Raw genomic sequence first — 5,386 nt, forward strand, 5'->3', positions numbered from 1 at the left:
AATAAAATATTATCTGTGCCTTTGGAGTTCTTTATGTACCCTCTTAGTTCCTTCTTAACTTTCCTTTCCTTCTGTCCCTTCCTTTATATCCCTAAGAGTTGCAGAGTTCACCTCTTGAACTTGGTGTTAACATTCTATTTTCTTTATAGTTTTAATACTATAACATATCTTTCACCAATGTATTGTTTTCCTTTATCTACTTTTTAACTTTACACAAGTTGAAGGCAATTTATTCTGTGTATGTTCTTCTACAACTTGCCTTTTCACTAATCCATGTGTTTTTGAGATTAATCTATGAGGGTATATGTAGCAATTGTTCATTCATTTTCGTTGAGATCTAATTATTTCTTCCAAGCAATGTCTCAAATCTAAATGTCTCTTTTTTTTTCTTTTTGCCAGAGGACACAGGGACAATATGAAAGCTGAGAGATATGTATGACCATAAATATCCATTCTCTCTGAAAAGGAGGTATGTAAACTACCTCTAATTACCACCTTGGGTTTCATTTATTTCCTACTTCTTGAATAGTTTGCACTTGACATTTTTTTTATTTAAGAAATAGATAACAGCATGGCCACCTTTTCATTCATATAAAAATCTTTAGAATATCATTTTTTTCTGTTTTTCACTCTTACACACAGCTTTATTTTATAAATACATTTCACAAATGGATGAGATCCTATTGTACTACACTTGATCTTAGCCAAAAGGCCGAGAAGCGATTGATGAGATCCTATTGTAATATAGCTATTGAACTTTAAAAAAAAAGTATTCCCAAAAAGAGTTCTGAATTACTTTCCTATCTTGGTTGTTTTAGAACTATCTTAACTGTTGAAATGTGTCATTATCAAGTTTACCCTTCAAGATTGTACTATGGGAAGAAAATTTTACCTACAAAGGAGCTTTAAAATAAAACCACACATGAATTAGAAGATGCACGTAAAAAACTACCTTTGATTTTGCATAGATATTTACTGACCATCTGCTATGTGTGAGGCACTGATCAGCATCTGAGTGGGACATAGGATGAATAGAATAGGATCCCTGCCTAAGGGCTCATATACTCACTATGGAGAGAAACCACCCATGTGCCAGTAATACAAGGCAGTGGGTGAGGAGGGACTTGAAAGAGTGACAAAGTATAGGAATAGGAATTAAAAAGAAAGAAGTTTCCAACCAGGAGTCAGAGATGACCTTAAGGGAAAGGTGGTGTTTAAGCTTTGGAAGATAAATAAGATTTTGAGAGTCAGGTAGAATGGAAGTGATATAAGATGTTAAAACAGAGAGAATGCCAAGGTATAAAGTTAAGAAAGGGCAAAAAAGAAGTTCATTGTACCCTAGTGAATAATTTAGAGGGCAATAAAGAAAGTGATATCATTTTTAAATATTTTTTTTCCAATCTGTCTCTCTCCTTTGGTTGTCTCTAGATCAGCTCGGCCTTTAAATAATGGCCAACCACATGTGCTTGGGCATTATTTAAAAGCAGACACAAACAGAAACAATCTGTGTTATTCAATAGTTTGATTGAAATTATAGATAATAAAATAGAGGATAATGAAGGCATCGATAAATTCCTTAAGGCCTATGAGCTACCCAGATTGAGTCAGGATGATATAAACAACCTACACAGACCAATATCAAGTGAGGAAATAGAAGAAGCCATCAAAAGATTACCAACCAAGAAAAGCCCAGGACCGGACAGATATACAGCAGAGTTTTATAAGAACTTTAAAGAAGAACTAATACCAATTCTCTACAATCTATTTCAGGAGATAGAAAAAGAGGGAGTACTTCCAAATTCATTCTATGAGGCCAACATCACTCTGATTCCTAAACCAGATAAAGACACTTCAAAGAAAGAAAACTTTAGACCAATATCCCTAATGAATTTAAATGCAAAAATCCTCAATAAAATTCTGGCAAATCGGATACAAAAACATAACAAAAAGATCGTGCACAATGACCAAGTGGGATTCATCCCTGGGATGCAAGGCTGGTTCAATATAAGGAAATCAATAAATGTAATTCACCACATCAATAGACTTAAAGATAAGAACCATATGATCATCTCGATAGATGCTGAAAAAGCATTCGAAAAATACAACATCCCTTTATGTTCAAAACTCTAGAAAAATTAGGGATAACAGGAAATTACCTCAAAATGGTAAAAGCTATATACGCTAAGCCTCAGGCAAGCATCATTCTAAATGGAGAAAAATTGAAGGCATTCCCCTTAAAATCTGGAACAAGACAGGGATGCCCTCTCTCACCACTTCTATTCAACATAGTTCTTGAAACACTAGCCAGAGCAATTAGACAGACGAAAGAAATTAAAGGCATAAATATAGGAAAAGAAGAACTTAAATTAGCACTATTTGCTGATGACATGATCCTATACCTAGCAGACCCAAAAAATTCAACCAAGAAACTTCTAGAACTAGAAAATGAATTCAGCAAAGTGGCAGGATATAAAATTAATACTAATAAATCAAAGGCATTCCTGTATATCAGTAACAAATTCTCTGAAATGGAAATGAGGACAACTACTCCATTCACAATATCCTCAAAAAAAAAAAAAAAAACCTGAGAATCAACTTAACAAAAGAGGTAAAAGAGCTATACAATGAAAACTACAGAACCCTGAAGAAAGAAATAGAAGAAGACCTTAGAAGATGGAAGGATTTACCTTGCTCATGGATTGGTAGAATTAATATTATTAAGATGGCCATATTACCAAAAGCACTTTACAGATTCAATGCAATTCCCATCAAAATCCCAATGACATTCCTTGCAGAAATAGAAAAAGCAATCATGAAATTCATCTGGAAAAACAAGAGACCCAGAATAGCTAAAGTAATTCTAAGCAGGAAGAGTGAAATTGATGGTATCGCGATACCAGATTTTAAACAATACTATAGAGCAATAGTAACAAAACCAGCATGGTACTGGCACCAAAACAGGCTGGTAGACCAATGGTACAGAATAGAGGACACAGAGACAAATCCACAAAATTACAACTACCCACAAAGGTGCTAAAACCATGTAATGGAGAAAGGATACCATCTTCAACAAATGGTGCTGGGAGAACTGGAAATCCATATGCAACAAAATGAAATTGAATCCCTTTCTCTCACCATGCACAAAACTCAACTCAAAATGGATCAAGGAGCTAGGAATCAGATCAGAGACTCTGCATCTAATAGAAGATAAAGTTGGCCCTAATCTTCATCACGTGGGGGCAGGCCCCAAATTTCTTAATAAGACACCTATAGCACAAGAGTTAAAACCAAGAATCAACAAATGGGATGAATTCAAACTAAAAAGTTTTTTCTCAGCAAGAGAAATAATATGTGAGGTGAATAGGGAGCCTACATCCTGGGAACAAATTTTTACCACTCAAACATCAGATAGAGCTCTAATCTCTAGAGTATGCAAAGAACTCAAAAAGTTAAACAACAAAAAAGTAAATAACCCAATCAACAAATGGGCCAAGGACTTGAATAGAAACTTCTCAGAAAAGGATATACAATCAATCAACAAATACATGAAAAAATGCTCACCATCTCTAGCAGTCAGAGAAATGCAAATTAAAACCACTCTAAGATACCATCTCACTCCAATAAGAATGGCAGCCATAATGAAGTCAAACAACAATAAGTGCTGGCGAGGATGGGGGGGGAAGGTACACTCATACATTGCTGGTGGGACTGCAAATTGGTGCAGCCAATTTGGAAAGCAGTATGGAGATTTCTTGGAAAACTGGGAATGGAACCACCATTTGACCTAGCTATTCCCCTTCTCGGACCCAAAAGACCTAAAAAGAGCATACTACAGGGACACAGCCACATCAATGTTTATAGCAGCACAATTCACAATAGCTAGAATATGGAACGATGCCCTTCAATAGATGAATGGATTAAAAATGTGGCATTTATACACAATGTAATATTACTCAGCACTAAAAAATAACAAGATCATGGCATTTGCAGGCAAATGGATGGCATTAGAGCAGATTATGCTAAGTGAAGTTGGCCAATCCCTAAAAAACAAATGCCGAATGTCTTCTCTGATATAAGGGGGGTGACTCAAAATGGGATAGGGAGGAAGAGCATGAGAAGAAGACTACCACTAAATAGGGAAGAGAGGTGGGAGGGAATGGGAGGGAGAAGGGGAGTTGCACGGAAGATGGAAGGAGAACCTCATTGTTATACAGAATACTTATATGATGTTGTAATGAGGAAAAGAAAAAAAAAGTCTGTCACATTAAATTGGATAGAGAGAAAGGATGGGAGAGGAGGGGAGGAGTAGGGGGGATAGGAAGGGCAGCAGAATAGAATAGACAATATGATTGATGTATGTACATTCCATGTATGTATTATATGTCAAAATACATTCTGCTGTCATGTATGACTAAAAAAAATAAAAATTAAAAATCCGATTTTGGAAAGATAAAAAAAAAAAGCAGACACAAACAGAAACAATCTGTGTTATAGTTTGATTGAAATTATAGATAAGGGATTGACATCATGCATCTCTTTTATAGTTTGAATTTAGAATGTCCCCGCAAAGAGCTCATGTGTTGAAGGCTTGGTCCCCAGTGCAACAATGTTCAGAAGGGTGGCTTTTGGGAAGTGATTGGATCGTGAGGACTCTGACCTTATCAATGGATTAATCCATTGATAGCTCAATAGACTTCTGGAAGGTGGTAGAAACTGTAGGCAGGTGGGGCATGGTTGGAGGAAGTCAATCACTGGAAGCATGCCATTGGAGACAATATCTTGTCCCTGGAACTCTCTCTCCCTCCTTCCCAGCTGCCATGACCTGAGCAGCTTGTTCCACCATGTCCTTCCACCATGGTGTTCTGCCTCAGCTCAGATCTGAAGCAATGGAAGTAGCTGACTATGGACTGAAACTATGAGCCAAAATAAATCTTCCCTCTTCCAAGTCATCTGTGTCAGGTATTTTGCTGATGGCAATGAAAAGCTGAGTAACACAATCTCACACAACATTTCCTCAAAATCCTTACACATCTCTTTTCTTCCAGAAGTCCTAAGTACCATTTCTCTCCATTGCTTTGCAGAACCTCCCCACAACCTGAACTTACCATTCACTTCCCTGACCCATCCCCTACTGGTACTGCCTCTCTAACCACCTAACTCTCTACCAACCTTTTCCTTCTGAATTTCTCCTTCCTTTTTCTACCATGAAGAACCAGCTGGCTTTCAGTTTCTTTACTTTTCTCCCCCAAAGCCCTAGTAGCTTCAGGAAAAGAGAAGGAAGATAAGGAGGAAGTGGAGAAGGAAAAGAAAAGAAAGGAAAGGGGAGGGGAAAAGGAAACTCCTTCCCTAGAAACATTCTAGAGGAAAGATACAAAAATATATACTT

At 36.8% G+C, this 5,386-nt stretch overlaps 1 pseudogene; it reads right to left on the bottom strand.

Moving 5' to 3' along the window:
- Positions 1-638: 638 nt before the first annotated feature.
- On the bottom strand, positions 639-724 carry LOC124099770 (U2 spliceosomal RNA; annotated as a pseudogene).
- Positions 725-5,386: the final 4,662 nt, after the last annotated feature.

This window comes from Marmota monax, unplaced genomic scaffold (genome assembly GCF_021218885.2).
Source record: "Marmota monax isolate L192 unplaced genomic scaffold, Marmota_monax_Labrador192_F-V1.1 WCK01_AAM20220418_F8-fsc00026, whole genome shotgun sequence".
NCBI classification, from domain to species: domain Eukaryota; kingdom Metazoa; phylum Chordata; class Mammalia; order Rodentia; family Sciuridae; genus Marmota; species Marmota monax.